The following is a 17,831-nucleotide window of genomic DNA, read 5'->3' as shown; positions in this document are numbered from 1 at the left end:
TCTCTCTCTCTCTCCTTCGCTTCCATATTTCGTCAGTCTTTACTCCCTTTTTGAGAGACGGGGGTTGGGGGCCGAAGGAGTACGAGGGCAGTTGAGAATCCATCAAAAGTGACGGGCATCAGTGGGCGTATAGAGAGAGAGAGAGAGAGAGAGAGAGAGAGAGAGAGAGAGAGCTCCGCCTGGCTCTAAGTAGGGCTGGTTGGTGGTGGCGGTGGTGAGTCGGGAGGGAGGGAGTTGGGGGATGGGGGCAACAGAGAGGAAAAGGCAGGTCCTTTCCTGCGAGCGAGTACAGGTGTAGAGTAGGGGCCGTCCCTTGGGCAGGTATGGTGCCGGCTCAGGTAGGGGAGGGTGGAGGAGGGAGGCGACAGGAGAGAATGGAGGGGTTGGGAGGTGGGGGTGGGGGTGTGTGGAGTGTTATAGGGATGGAGGGATGCTGTGATCGCCTCCTTCGTTCATTCCCGTTCTGGTCGCCTCACCCTCAGCACATATCCAAAACCGCCGCAGCAGCAGCGGAGAGAGAGAGAGAGTGTGAGAGAGAGAACCTCTCCTTCGTCGCCAAGCGCCCTCCTCCTCCTCCTCCTCCTTCTTCTGCTCCTCCTGCTGGGTGTGTGAACGAAGTTTATCCATCCTCACTCCTTTGTTATCATCATCTCCCACATACATAAAACACGCGCCTCCCTCTCCTCTCAGCGGGATACGGACGTCCCTTCGAAAGGTAACAAAAATCGCCAAGAGGAATCTTTTACTATAGTTTTCGTAAGTTTGGTCGCACTTCTGTTTCATCTTCTGAGCAAGAGCCCGTGCTGGCATACAATAAGCTGAAGCCAATCACAACATCAACAACATTTTTCACACGAAAGTTTATTTTTTACAATCAATTGCGATTCTGCAACAGAGGGATTGGCACAGGGGAACAAATCCAATTTGTTTGAATTTGTAAATTTATCGACATTTCCAACAAATTCCAAAGTTTACAATGAGTTGTTTAGATGGCAGTTGTATTTGAGTTGGTTGTTCTTTTTTGCTTTATTTTCGTTTGTTTCAATTCTAATATAATAATTTCAGTGTCATTCATGAACGTGAACGATTGCAACAAAATTAGTTTTTCAAGAAGAAAATAAGAAAAGTCAATTTTGTTTTAGTAAGTTATAAAACTAAGTCAGGAAAAGTAATTTTTAAGGTGTACCATTAATAAGAATATTAAGAGTAAGGCAAAACACTTTTTTTTTTTTTTTGTATAATAAACGCGTATATTCAACGGAGAATTACAGATCAAATAATAGTTTTATTGGTACATCTCACAAATGCCTGAATTAACGTTTATAAAGTTGTCTCAGAAGAGCTCCCAACTTCCCAACGTTTAATCCGGACGTTTTCCTAACCGTTTGCACGCAACTGTGCACTGCATTTCTCCATTAATAATGCATATTATAATTAAATGGTTTATCAGATTTAATGCCTAAAAAACCGCTTCCTGTAAAATCTCACGTAGAAATTTCTCATCAGACAATGGAAGACCTTAGAAGTCGTAATTTAGAAATAAGGGAAAAATTATCCACCTTTTTTTGTAGAGAATATTTTCCCCGTCACGTCTGTAGTTTTTTTATATATATATTTATTTTTTAGGGTTATATAAGTTTTTTTTGACCTATTAATTGGATCATTTTTCAATTCTCGTCCGACCTCCTTTGAGGAATTGTGCTATGCTCTGTTGAGCAGATTTAGTTTTAAGATTTTTTATCTATTTACTTTTAAATCTTCGCTCGACAAACAGCTTGTGGCTTAGTATTTATTGATTGGTTTAATGGTGTATATTAAATATGTTTTTAGTTCAGATTGTTCACTGGTCTAATAAAGTTCATCTTCAATGCGCTATTGAATGTTACCTTTTGATATATAGGCTATGTTGCTTTTTATTTTTAAATATACATTTATATATAGTTTAATTATTTATGTATATAATATATATATATATATATATATATATATATTATATATATTATATATATACAAATTTATTTATTTTTATTTGTGTGTAAGTGTGTACGTTTGTTGGTTACTAATCAATAAAAAAAAATTGATGGTTGCATCTAATTGCAAATCTCATTAAAAATAATGTACGCATATTCTCGATCTGAAATAGATAAAAGCATGATCACATACGCATGTAGTATATATGTATGTGTGTATGTTTGAGGGTACAGATAAACAGACAGAACGTAAATATTGATTGATTGGAGAAAGGGAGAGAGAGAGAGAGACTTGAATGTTGGTACGTGGAAAATGGTATTGGCTTATTTTGTTCCCTATTGTTCGTAGCGAGAGAAATATTACCTTTTATACGCTTGAGTGCTGCATCTCTCTCTCTCTCTCTCTCTCTCTCTCTCTCTCTCTCTCTCTCTCTCTCTCTCTCTCTGTCTGTCTCTCTCTCTGTCTGTCTGTCTGTCTGTCTGTCTGTTTCTCTCTCTCTCCACTCAGTCTTTTCAGAAATCATCGATATAATGGGTCTAAGTGGGATGGAACAGAACCAGTTTCCGTATGTGAGAAGTGAGATTTTTTTTACATATAATCATGTAATGGGCATAAGTAGGGATAGAACAGAAAATGTTTCCTACGTGAGAAGAAAACAAGGTTTTTAATTCAACTCATATTGATATAATGGGTTTAAGTGAGATGGAACAGAAACAGTTTCCCTAGTGAGTAGAAAGGAAGTTTTTTTTTATTATTATATTGATTTATTTTTCATCTGCTAATCCATTTACATTAGTTTGGTTTTTTTAAGACGATTAGTAATTATTCTTGAATTATCTTGTACAACTAATTATCTACTTTTTGAATAACAAATAAGCAGATTTCAGAAAACTATAATTTCCCTAAAAGGAATAATAGTAATTTTTTTGTGATCAGTTTTTGGCATTGTGTTCGCAAGGGAAGAAATAGACTAACATGGTTCGGTGAACAGAAATAATTGGACTTTTCAAAGATTCAAAATTTTGCTGATCATAATTTTCATGAAGCATTTTACATTCAGATTCTGCGCTAGCGGGAATCGATTGGAATGCGAGCATTGATTGATAAGTGAAATGTCTCATTATTATCAGCTTCATTCGTATGGCAGTTTATCAGTGACGTAATACATTGATAAGACGATTACTTTGCCAGATTACGTGACCGCCTTGATCAAATCTGATTTGGAATTCGCTTTATGCTTATTTATTCCTTATGCATTTGCTTGTTTTCCTGTGGCATGGGATAGAAAAGGGTATTAGGTTACTGGTCCCGTTAGTCACTGCACTTGAAAAAATATGTGTTCTACTGTTATGTGTCTACTGTGCAGCTGCTCCGTTAACTAACAGTGCTTACTTATCCTTGTAGTAGGAAGTCCATCGTATTTATGTCAAAATACATTAAAGCGCCTCAGTGGTGTTAGCGTACCACCTCGGTGGCCGTGAGTTCGATTCTCGGGCATTCCATTGAGGTGTGAGAGACGTGTATTCCTGGTGATGGAAGTTCACTCTCGACGTGGTTCGGAAGTCACGTCAAACCGTTGGTCCCGTTGCTGAATAACCACTGGTTCCATGCAACGTAAAAACACCATACAACAAACACAGAAAATACATTATGTCTGTCTTCATTTAGTTGTTTATGAATTTGTGACTGCTAAGATTGGGCTGTATTAACCATGAACTACTTGTGATACACGCAGAATAGGTAGATTGATGGGTACGCATTGCATATTGTATTGTGGTAGTATTTGTAGTGTTAACTTTGGCTTGAGTTCCAAGCTTCTGAATTATATGTGGAAAAATCGAGTCTGAACTAGTAATAAAGTGAGTCATAAAAATAAATAATATAAAACATTATAAATGACAAGAAGTGGGTCACATTAATATAATATAGAGGATTGATAACCAAAAATTAATTATAAAAAGCAAAGGGAGATACGAATAGGATATTAAAAAGAAGCAAAAAGGAATAATGTATAGCAACACTACAATGAAAGAAGATAAGAATAAACTAATAAATATAAATAATAAAGGTTAAAAATAATGAGATAAAAGCCAAAAAAAGAATGACATTAATATAATGCAGAATCGTGACTTAAAGGGATACAAAAGTTAAAAGGATATGAAGAAATGAAACTTAAAAATGGAGCAAAAAATTAATAATGTGGTATGGCAACACTACAATAGAACAAGATCAGAATAATCTAATAAATCTAAATAATGGTGAAGCAAAATGAATTACACTAATGTAAAAATAGTATTGCGACGCTTGAAAAGTAAATAAATAACTAACAGGAAATGAAAAAATGAAACAAAAATGAATAATGTGGTATAGCAACACGGCTATAAAACTAGATAATATTAACTAATATACATATAAATAATAAACGTTAGAAATTAGAAAAATTATATAAGCAAAATGAGTGGCATTAATATAATATAGAATCGTGACCACTACGCAGTGTTTGAGTTCGAACGCGGACTTGGTTTTCCTTTTTGAGTCAGTGTTCCTCCACATTACCAAAAAATTCTACTTCTCTCTTGATCACTTTCACTCCTGCCTTCTACAACTACTCAGCCTTTACTCTCCGACAGGTGTTTTGGCCAGAGAAGTGCGTTTCCGATTTTTGACAGGTGTTATGAATTTCTACACTTGGACAGGTGTTTTTATCAAGGAAAGGGGAACTTCTACTCTTGGACAGGTGTTTTACCAAGGAAATGGGAACTTCTATTCTTTGGCAGGTTTTTTAGCTAAAGAAGGTATGAATTTCTACTCTTTACTCTTTAACAGGTGTTTTGTCTAAAGGAGGTATGAATTTCTACTTATGGGCAGGTGTTTTTGCCAAGAAAGGTATGAATTTCTACTCTGACAGGTGTTTTAGCTAAAGAAGGTATGAATGTCTACTTTTTGACAGGTGTTTTAGCTAAAGAAGGTATGGATGGCTACTCTTTGACAGGTGTTTTAGCTAAAGAAGGTATGGATGTCTACTTTTTGACAGGTGTTTTAGCTAAAGAAGGTATGAATGTCTACTCTTTGACAGGTGTTTTAGCTAAAGAGGGTATGAATGTCTACTCTTTGACAGGTGTTTTTACCAAAGAAATGCCTACCCATTTTTGACAAGTTATTTTAGACAGAGAAGTGCATTTCTGTTCTCTGTTCTCTGATAAGTGTGTTTAGCCAAAGAAAGGAATTCCTGTTTTTGACAGGTGTTTTCGCGAAAGAATTGGGGAATTTCATTCTCTGACAGGTGTTTTAGTCCAAGTTGTGAACTTCTGCCTTCCGACAAGTGTTTTAACCGAGAAAGTTTTAAACTTCCATCCCGTGTTGCAAAAAGCACCGAACTTGTTTCTCTCGAAGACGTCGCGGTTGATAATAATTATCTAAAGAAACAAGAAATTTTAAGTATCCTCGATTACCTGTTCACTCTTCACGCCTGCCCTCCTCTTCTGTCTTATCTCTAGAGTTCTAGGTTTATCAAAATTTTGAATTTGCTCACGAGAAAAGACTGACAATTAGGATGAAAATCATTGCGATATTCGTTGCAAGTTCTCCAAACGAGCTGAATTAGTTTTCCGTTGCTTGTCATAAAAGCCTGCCGAATTTGAAATATGTGATATATATATATATATATATATATATATATATATATATATATATATATATATATATATATATATATATATATGTATATTAATATGTGTGTTATATGTATGAATAAACACACACAAACTGAATGCCGTCATAAAACGTGTTTTTCATTTTTTTAAAGTAAGTCCTATTACCTTACCCACCAGACTTTTAGCAAACAATTTAAAGAGCAAACGTCCAGGAGACGGGCAGATTAACACCCTTTCATAGCCCAGACCCGAGGAACACAATAAAAAGGAACATAATAAAGGAAGAAAGGCCAAGAGCCCCAACCACGAAGGAAAAATATAAGAGGATCTTTCCTAGTCCTAGATAGTGACTCAAAGCAAAGTTCGGGGGTCGTTATTTGGGACTTATATTTCTTGTGGTCATAATCTTAATGATATTTCTTGGGGGTCATCAATTTTAATATTTCTTGGGGGTTATAATCTTAATGATATTTCTTGGGGGTCATAATTTTAATGATATTTCTTTGGGGTTTATAATCTTAATGATATTTTCTTGTGGTCATAATCTTAATATTTCTTGTCATAATCTTAATGATAGTTCTTGGGGGGTCATATCTTAATGATTATTTCTTGGGGGTCATAATTTTAATGATATTTCTTGGGGGATACATTTTTAATGATATTTCTTGGGGGTCATAATAATTTTAAGGTATTTCTTGGGGTCATAATTTTAATGGTATTTCTTGTGGTCATAATCTTAATGATATTTCTTGGGTGGCATAATTTTAATGATATTTTCTTGTGGTCATAATCTTAATGATATTTCTTGGGGTGTCATAATGTTATTTCTTAGGGGTCATAATCTGAATGATGTTTCTTTGGGGTCATAATCTTCATAATATTTCTTGGGGGGGTCATAATCTTAATGATGTTGACAGCCTTTTGTTTATATTTTCACCACGGTCATCCCCAACATGCTTGCACTAAATACGCCGCAATGGTGGATAGATGCACATCGGGTTAAAACCCTTGGTGGTTGGGGGTGGGGGGGGGCTTTCTTACTATCTATAAAAAGATCCATGAAAGATAAAAAAAAAAAAAAGACCAAGTACCGGGCGGACATCTTTTAAGCAGATCGCATTCCAAAATGACTCGCTTTTAAAAGCGAGGATGAACTTCCTTAGCGTAGTTTTTTTTTTTTTTTTTTTTTTAGCGATGCGGCGCAAGAAAGAAAAAAAAAAGTAAGAAACCATCCTAATGGAATGGGAGAAACGGTGACGCATTTCAGAGAAGGAATATTGGCCAGGCCAGGCATCTAATTAAGTTAATGCGGACGATGTCATCTTATTGAGTGGAGGTGCTTTTTGTTTTTGCTTTTTTTTTTTTTCAAAATTATTTTGACAGTTTTGAATTCGTTAACTTCCAGAAATTAATTTACGAATGTATACTACGTACACGCACATATACATATATATGTAAATCTAATTATATTTATGTATGTGTGTTACGGTGAATATGTGAAATCAGGGACTTCACGAAATCTCTAGGGAATATGTGAAATGACCAATTCGCTTAAGAATATTTGATCCCCGAGTTCTAGCACTAAACACGGCGAAACAGTGATTCATCTACACAGTTTCGCCGTGTTTAGTACTAGCCCCTGGGGAGTCAAATGTGTTTTGAACGTGTTTAGTACTATTTCCACGGGGGGGGGGGGGGGGGGTGGGGGGGGGGGGGGGTTCAGCAAGAGTTTTGCCGTGTTTAGTACTAACCCTGGGGTGGTCAGATGTGTTTCTCCATGTTTAGCACTAGCCCCTGGGGGATCAAATGCACTTAAGGAATATTTTATGTATATATATATTGAATTTTATGTATATATAAATTTATATATATATATCTATATATATATATATATATATATATATATATATATATATATAACATGAACGTATTTGCTTTGAGTTCACCAGCAGCACAAGCACACAAACACGTACATGCATAAAATACATCAACAAGATTGACCGCATGAGGGGACTTAAACGAATGGCGTAACCAACCCGCTCAAAAGCAAACAAGCAAGCATCTAGTTCCATCTTTTTATGTATTTATTTATTTATTTGTTTTTGTATCTGGTCAGTGCTTACAACCCTTTCGCAACCCTTTTGCAACCAGTGGATTGAGGGATGGTAGGATGGTCGAAACCACTGGGTAATGGTATTTTCATCTCAACGGGCATGCTTTGTGGAACAACTGAGAGAGAGAGAGAGAGAGAGAGAGAGAGAGAGAGAGAGATGAATTCATTCATTAGTACTGTATACCTAATGTACATACCCCAGTACAAGTTACAAGCATCAATTTTGAAAATAATTTTCTAAGAGGTTCTGTACAACGAGGAATTGAGCTTATTAAATTCAGCTATTTATTTATTTATTTATTTATTTATTTATTTATTTATTTATTGCAATTGTCAGTCGAGGGCGTGAAGGACCAGGTGTGTGGGTGTTTACCTGGATGCCAGCACCCCAATATATCCCCGTAATAAGATTCCTTGCCAAGGATGCATCATCAGCTGGTCCTAATGGCCCATAATCGCTCAGATAATTGTGCTTCATATTACCTTGCACACGATCTGCTTCTTATCAGGAGTCGAGAAAGACTCCTTTAGGAGGATTCTTGTTATCGTGGAAAGTGGGTCACGTATCCGAAGAAATGATTGGTGGTCAGTTAGCTATTAGTGTTCTCTCGGTATCGTATATCCAAGTCTAGCCGTTGTTTTGAATAAAGTGAAGGAAAATGAACAATGTAGTGGTTTGGTGTTTTTTTCTTTTTTCAGGATGAATTCGCTACGAAGGACACTTCGAATTAAAGGTAATATCAGATTTCAACATGAATTGACTTAATATGAAATCTGTAAAGACCAACGGAAGACATCGAGACGCGTCATCAATACCAAATGTTTGCGTGTATATCAGATATGAAATAGGAAAGCGTTTTTATTTTATTTTATTTATTTGTCTATAAAGAAAGTCTTGCACACACAACCAAACTCTCCCAGAATTAGCGATAATCGATATAGAAACTGAAAAAAACCGTTACTGAGCCGTTGGCAGCCATCGTTTTTTTTTCACTTTATTTTTTATTGTTTGGTTAGGAGAAAGCGGCAAACATCAACATTAACGCCTTGTTAATATGATTAGATATTTGGGCGCCATGACCTTCACTGCCTTCCTTCACGTGAAGGCGAAGGAAGTGAAAGGTTAAAGAATGAAGGAAATAAGCCGCAGGTAAGGGTGAGGGAAATGGTTAAAGAGATGAATGGCGAATATGGTTAGAAACTTGGCACTGTCTCTTGTGGGAAGCGGTACACTTGTTTGCTTGAATTCCTGTCCAAGCGACTTTATACATAAAAAACTACATATACATACACACACACACACACACACACACACATATATATATATATATCTCTATAGTATATATATATATTATATATATAAGTATTTATATATATATATATATATATATCTATATATTATATATATGTGTGTGTTATGTACATACATTGTGTGTATTTGTGTGTATATATATATGTATATATATATATATATTATACATATATATAATTATGTATATGTATACATGTGCTTGTATGTATTTATGTATAAGGACGCTTTTATATATATATATATATATATATATATATATATATATATATATATATTATATATATATATATATATATAGTGTGTGTGTGTGTCATTTCCCGCGAATATTTTTAACATTTTCAGAATAAATACCTTGCTATCAGCCTGATATGTGATGAAGCTAAAACGGACTTAGGAGAAATATAGAGATTTTGTTGTATAAAAAAACAACAAACACCGCTTTGGCAGTCCATATAATAACAACAGCTGGTGTGAAAGGTCATGGCTGTATATATATTTAGCCGGCGTGCGGGGGGGGGGGGTTGGGGTGCAGGCGTAGCAACAGAACTCATGCCAAGAGTTTTACATTTATTATTTGAATGTCTTTTAATATATATATATATATATATATATATATATATATATATATATATATATATATATATATATATATATATATATATATATGTATATGTATATTACACCGGGTAAAGAAAATGTCTTCTGGACTGAAATTTGTAAATTAAAAGTCCATTTATTCTTTTAATAAAACCCTAAAAAAATTTCCTTTTAAATAGTTATTAAAAAGATGAATAAGTAAAATAAATTCCTTTTGCAGTTTTGTAAAAAAAATATGGAAAAAAGTCCGTTTACAAAGTCATTTAAAATGAAACGTCAAAAAACGTGCTTTTACAGAGAGACTTTTGATGAAAAATTTAAGGAAATTAAATAAGATCATTTGAATGAGACATTGGATCGGTTGGGTTCAAATCAGTTGTCTTATCGTGTTGTGTTACTAAGTAAATTTTAGAGGAAGCAAAATTCTTCGTATCATAGTGGTCATGACACTTCCTTTGCCAGCGTGAGGTCCATTTCCAGTCTGTTGAAGAATCATCGAAGATGAGTTAAGTGAATTGAATGAATTGACATCACTAAGTTGAGTTTTTTTTTTTTATATAGTAATATGCAGAAAAAGATCCTTTATATTTTAGTGGTCATGTCGCTAACCTCACTAGTCTAAGGGCCAAGAAAAGGCCCAGTTGATATTATTTAGTATATTTAGAAAAGTCCCAATTAATTGCTTGCTAAGTTTACCTGTCAGGAATTCCAAACGGCCCCCCCTCCCCTCCAAAAAAACCAAAGTCCAATATTTATATTTTTGTTTTTACCTTCGTTTTCCACGAGAATTGAAATTGGTTTCCCATAAGACACAACAAGTTTGTTTTGGGGATGTAAGAATGTAAGGAACTCGCTTGGCCCCCACCCCCCTGGGGAGGGTATTTTTGAGGTGCCTTCAGCCCCAATTTGCGCGAGGTGCTTGTTGTCTAAATACACACACAGACACACACACACTCATATATATATATATTTATAGTATATATTGATATTTGTATATATATATATGTATATATATTCGTTTTCTTTATGGATAAGTTAAAAAATAAATACCTTTAGGAACTTTTGTGAGGTAGTTTGAAATGATATGCGTCTTTTGATAATAAAAGGATTGGCTTTGATACTGTGACTGTTTTTAATCAGTTTTACTAATCAACTTTGTGCGTATGTCTTTCATACACACGCGTGCACACACACACACACACACACACACGTACAGAGGTATTCATGAGGTTTTGAATATGGCTGTGTATTTTTATTATTTCGCATGAGCCCCCTCCCCCCAATTCGAAATGCTTATTTCTGAACAAAGGGGATTAATCTGCTACATATTAAGACTAAAATGGATTATATTAGCAAATGCTTCAAGACATTCAGTGAAAGGGGATTGATCTACTACGCATTATTTCAAGACTAAAATGGATTATATTAGCAGATGCTTTAAGACACTGGTGACCAGTCAGAAGTACTTCAGTGGGAGTGTGCCAATCTTCATCTTTGCTTTTTGGGTCATATATTTATTTGTAACCACTATGCCCTTCTTCACTTCTCGTTTTCTTCATCCTTTGGGAACCTTTATCGCTACTATATGCCTAGATCCAAAGGATGGAAGAAATGAAGATATTCCGAAGCCCTGACGAGATTCGAACTCGCGTCCTGGTTATCAGAACCAGGTAACGCCGCTAACTACCCTGCCACGGAGAATGGTTGTTTGTCAGGTAATCGAATATAATTATACATATGTAAGTACATATATATATAATATATTATATTCTTTTATATATTATGTATATAATATAATATATTATATATATATTATATATATATATATTATACATATATATATATATATATTATCTATATATATATATATATATATTTATATTATTAAATATATATATATATATATATATATAATATATAATTGATATATATGTATATATATATAAGTATATATAATATATATAGCGGCGTTACCTGGTTCTGATAGCTAGGACGCGAGTTCGAATCTCGTCAGGGCTTCGGAATATCTTCATTTCTTCCATCCTTTGGATCTAGGCATATAGTAGCGATAAAGGTTCCCAAAGTGTGAAGAAAACGAGAAGTGAAGAAGGGCATAGTGGTTACAAATAAATATATGACCCTAAAACCAAAGCGAAGATTGGCACACTCCCACTGTAGTACTTCTGACTGGTCACCAGTGTCTTGAAGCATTTGCTAATATAATCCATTTTAGTCTTAAAATAATGCGTAGTAGATTAATCCCCTTTAACTGAATGTCTTGAAGCATTTGCCAATGTAATCCATTTAAATCTTGAGATAATGCGTAGTGGATTAATCCCCTTTAACTGAGTGCCTTGAAGCATTTGCTGATATAATCCATTTTAGTCTTAAAATAATTCCTAGCTAATTAATCCTCTTTAACCGAGTGCCTTGAAGCATTTACTAATATAATCCATTTTAGTCTTAAAATATGCTTAGCTGATTAATCCCCTTTATCTGAGTGTCTTGAAGCATTTGCTAATGTAATCCATTTAAATCTTGAAATAATGCGTAGTGGATTAATCCCCTTTAACTTAGTGCATTGATGAATTTGCTAATATAATCCATTTTAGTCTTAAAATAATGCGTAGCCGATTAATCCCATTAATCACCCCCACACCTGTCACCCAGGTTTCGTGAATGGCGCCATACCAACCGTTTGCTCTAATGAATGGGTCAGTTGCATGGGAGAGAAGAATTAGGGGGCGAGAGAAAATATGATTTATCTTTATCCAAACCGAGGTTCAGTCCCCACTGATGTACTGGCGTGTTTACACGTAAAAGTTGTTTATTCATTTATTTTTTGAGATTATAATAATCATGACTGTGGGAAAACAACTCTTTTGTGATGCTGTGCATTGTTGCTGTTTGCTTGGCTTTAATGTTGTTGTTGCTGTTACTGTAGGCAACGTCATTTATTAGGTTGCGGGAATATTCAAACAATTGAAATTGAGACTGGAAAAATCTCACAGTATGAACGTCTTTGCTCTAAGTAATAATGAAATTGTTTGCGCTCAGAAAATACCTGTAAAAGCGGAGAGAGAGAGAGAGAGAGAGAGAGAGAGAGAGAGAGAGAGAGAGAGAGAGAGAGAGAGGGGTGGGTAGGGGCGCTTTGAAGTCAATTTTCATGGTATTTTTAATTGTATCGAAAGAAAAGTGAGTGACTTTTATATCTGATTCTTGAGTGGACTTATATTTACAGCGATTAGAGTTAATGTAACGTCATTTATTAAAACGTATTGGTAACAAAGGGTAATAATTAACGATAATGACGGTAATAACGCTTAAAAAAGACTACATTAAAAGATTAATAACTAAGAAAAGATAAGGATAATTTAAATCATTGTAGGTATTAATGCATTTCGTTTGAATGTTAATTAACATTATTACTTCTTCCTTCTAAGACAGACGTTCAAAATTTATATCATATTTAGTTCGTGTCCCGATAATATATTTTTCTGATTGAAAACAAGACGTCATCATGCGTACAAGTGACATCAGCACCGAAAATCAGTGTTGTATTGCACGACATCATGAAAGACGCACAGATAAGAATAGTGTGTACAGAGTGACGTCATCAGGATGGAGTGACGTCATGAGGATGGTCTCGGCGATTGGGAGGATGTCAGTCACTCAAGCTTCTTCACAGATATTCAGTGACGTCACTGAGTTAGATCGTTACGACCTGCTTCGGAAAACAGGCAGAGATGTTCATACAATTGATGTTAGAATGTTACAGCTTAGTTTTGTTTATTAACGCAAAACGGATTTACATATAGTAGTGGCGTATTCAGAAGGTATATTATCTCGTGATTACACGCAACGAATAAACACGCCCATATAAGTATGTATGTATGTATGTGTGTGTATGTGTTTCAAAACGTACATCTGTCATGTGTAGATCAGGAAATCTTCCTTTAAACACACATGATAACTGCAAAGTGCAGACTGTCCTTTTAAACTTATGAAACATTATTCACTTAAACCTGAAGATTGGTGAGTGATTTGATTAGAACTGATAAAATCGCTTATCCCTAAAGATTGCTGATTTGATTTGATCAGAATTGATAAGATAATTGAAAGGCTTCAATAGATTCTTTGTAGCTCATTTGGATTCAAAATTCCTGTGGCTGCTCGGACAGGAAATGGATCAATAATTATATGTTTCTTTATGTTTTTCTAGGAAATTGATAGTCATTTCTTTCTGTGGTTATGTTTTTTTAATGACATTACTTTTGCTCTTAGAAGGTTTCGTGATGCAGCGTTTCTTACCTATATTGAAGATTGCCACTCCAGTAGCTTCTTATATTGTAAAATCTTTTATACTGGATTTTGAAATCTTTTCCATTAGGTTTTTCAACGTTTCCCATTAGATTTTCAAATCTTTTCCATTGTTGTTTTAAACCTTTTCAATTTGGTTTTTAAATCTTTTCCATTGTAGTCTTGTATCATCCCCATTAGATTTTTCACTATCTTCCATTAGAGTTCAAATCTTTTATTATTCGATTTTTAGATCTTTTCCATTAGATTTTTAAACCTATTCCATTGCATTATTACTATACCATTAGATTTTTAGACCTTTTCCATTAGAGTTTTCCGTTAGATTTAAAATCTCTCCTGAGTCGAAGTTATATTTTGCAAAATCTTGACACGAATCCTTCACTCGTAATAATGTTTCGACGTTAATTCTGATATAACCAGATGCTTCAGTAAGTATTTTTACCATCACTTAACCAAAACAGGCTCTTGATTAAAAAGAAATCTGAAAGTTTCCGTTTATTTCCGTTTTATATCAAACATTTTAATTTTTTGTAGACATTATTCCTAAAGTGTCATCTAAGCTTTACGAGCAGCTGCTTCAACTTCAAGTGAGACTTATCCACCCTTTTATGGAGTATTAATATAATAGCATATCTCGTTAGGCTCTTTTCACATTATTCTTTTCAATTGGGTCCATTCAGTAGCGTTCGCCTTCGTCAGAGAACCGCCAAACTAAGCCTACTTTCCTTACTTCCTGTGGTCTTTGAAACCACTCGTGCCTCGATCAAAAGGCTTCGATAGGCTTTCCCTGGTGCAGATAGGCCTGTAGTCGTGGACGTTGTTGCAACCTCGAGAGTCGACTGTTCTGAACTTTATCCACTCGACTTCAGAGAGGTCGAGTTGGGTCTTTCCAAAGGTGGATACACACCGGGTTAAAAAAAATAAATTCCCAACCAGTTTGTACTAAACACGTAGTAACGATGGGTGCATACCGGGTAAAAAAAAAAAAAAAAAGAAACCAGCGGGCTTGCACCAAGTGTGCAGCAAAGGTGGATACATACCGGCTTAAAAAAATCCCAATGGGCTGGTATTAAACCCGCTGCAAAAGTGGATACGTACTGGGTTAAGAAAAAAAAACCAACGGGCTTGCACTAAGCACACTGCAAAGGTGGATAAATGCTGGGTTGAAAATAAAAAAAAATGCCACAAGGGTGGATACATAACGGGTTGAAACAAAAACAAAACCAACGGGCTTCTACTAAACATACTGGTTAAAAAAAAAAAATCCCAACGCGCTTGTACTACACATACCGCAAAGATGGATACATACCGGGTTAAAAGAAAAAATGCCGTAACGCTTGTACTACAAATGCCGCAAAGATGGATACATTCCGGTTTTAAAAAACCATCCCAACGGGCTTATACTAAACACGTCGTAAAGATGGATACATACCGGGTTAAAACCGGTGATGGTCACTATCTACGAAAGATTCATCGAGTCTAATTATTTCTTTATAGATTTTTTTATTTTCTTACTCTTTTTACCGGCGTCTTTGAAAAACATAGAATTTAATGAACGCGATTTTATCATATTTTTTTCCTCTCGTGTTCTGACATTTTAGTTTTATATCTGCCGTGCGTCTTGTTTTAATATTTTATATTTTGTATGCATTTACGTATCACTGACTTCATGTATATTTGTTATATTTTGATAGTTTATATTTTGCATGTATTTTTACCTATGACTGCCTTTTGTATTTGTGATACTTTTTATATGATATTTTTTTTTATATATTGTGTGTATTCACCTCTTGGATTTCCCATATTTCATACTAATATTTTATATTTTCAGTATTTTGACATTTTTTTCGTTTTGTATATGATGTACATTTTATAACAATTTTCTTATAATAATATTTTATATTTCGAGTATTGACTTTTGATAATTTTATGTATTATCTTTGTTATTCCTTAAAATTAGTATATTGTAATTTTATATTTAGCGTATTTTCACTTATCGTTGCCTTTCTGTACCTTTTGAACATTAGATGGTCAGCCCTCCTTGACCATGTCCTACCCCAACGGATTCCGCCCGTGCAATCCACCCCCTCCCCCCTCCCGCAAAAAAAAAGTTAATCAGTTAAACTAATCAATGGATTAATAAAAATTGATAAAAATCGTGTCAATGGCTCCATCAGTATCATCACCACACACCTAATTATGAATATGCAAATAAGCCCGCTAATTGCGCGTCGGATATTCACGGCCAAACTCGATTATATCCGAACGGGTGGCCGAATTTATATATGAAGCCTGGCGTCCGGTTCATTGATGCCCTTTTGAGTTCTCCTTTTTGAACTCGGGCACCCACCTGCGATGAAATACACGCCCCCCACCACCCACCCATCCACCCACGCACGGCTCAGTGGTGGCTCATTGTTGACAGCATTAGCTCCGCCCCGCTGGTTTTCAACGAGATAAAAAAAAGCGACGGAAAAGTTTAGCTAATCGTCCGGATACGAGCGTGAAATTCGGCTAAAGTCTATTTATTTATTTATCTATTTTATTTATTTATTTATTGTAACGATCGCCAGCTGATAAAGGGTATTATGGATGGTTCCTTGACGCACATTGGCGTTGTGGAAATCATGTTCATGAGCACTGATTGTAGAGTACAGATACTGATGAACTAGAACGCTACATTCCATGACAGTAATCGCTGTAACTGTAGGGCCGTTATATAGTCCACCTCACGTGGTGAACTGTAGGCATAACTAAAAGGGCGTTTTTTTTTTAGCCTTTCAACTTGACCTCCATTTTAGCCTCCAGTCCTCAATCTTGCCGTCCAACTTCTTCTCTCGCAGTCTTAAACGTGAATAGTTGATAGTGCCCCAGTACTTGGCTCGACAGCCTGCATATCATAAAAATCAACATATGTGCTTCTTTATGAAATGCTTCTTTATAGAAATACTTCTTTTATAGAAATCGTTTATGAAAATATTAATTAGCAAAAAAAAGTGTATATAGATATATATATATATATATATATTTTATATATAAAAATATATATATAGTATCTATATATTACATATATATATATGAATTCTTATCACATCATCGTGATTCACATACATGCATTAAGCTACAAATGTCCTTTAATATCCATTCGCTCTACCTCGGAATTAATATATTTTCATATTATGTTACCATATATTTATGAAAATATATTAATTCCAAGGTAGAGTGAATTGATATTAAGGCCCAATATATATAGATATATATATATATATAGGATATATATATATATATATATCCATACATATTATTCTATACATATAGATATAATTTATATTATTCTATATATATATATATATCATATATATATATATAATATATATAATATATATATATATATATATAATCATATAAATTTTCCTCAAATGAATTTTGAAGTTTCCTATGTTCAGTCGAAGGAAATATTTAATCGAAAAATACTGATCTTTTCTAAATAGTGACCCCTCAAGAATTCTAACCCGGTACGTATCTGCTTTTGCGCCTTGTCCAGTACAACCCCGCTTGGGATTCCCGTAAAAACATAAACAAAAGACTGTCAATATCACAAAAAGATAATGACCCCACAAGAAATATTAGTCCTATAGATAACGACCTCCGATCACTATCTCGCAAAGATTCAAAAATGCTGATTGGCTGCTACATTCGTCGGGCTTCGCCAATCAGCGTTTGGGTAACGTAATCTTGTACTAAAAGCTATTATTTCGATACTCAAGCTGATGTAAATGCCGCTGAGAAAAAATTGGGATTATGAAAAACGTCATCAGGTTGTGTGCGTGTATGAATGTATGTGCGTATTATTTGGAATTGGTAT

The 17,831-nt window shown here is 34.7% G+C and overlaps 1 pseudogene; it reads left to right on the top strand.

The window, feature by feature from the left end:
* Positions 1-442: 442 nt before the first annotated feature.
* LOC135202437 (uncharacterized) overlaps positions 443-17,831 on the top strand; it is a 50,036-nt pseudogene continuing 32,647 nt past the window's right edge.

This window comes from Macrobrachium nipponense, chromosome 30 (genome assembly GCF_015104395.2).
Source record: "Macrobrachium nipponense isolate FS-2020 chromosome 30, ASM1510439v2, whole genome shotgun sequence".
Classification (NCBI taxonomy): Eukaryota; Metazoa; Arthropoda; class Malacostraca; order Decapoda; family Palaemonidae; genus Macrobrachium; species Macrobrachium nipponense.
This window is presented reverse-complemented; position numbering and strand designations above follow the sequence as displayed.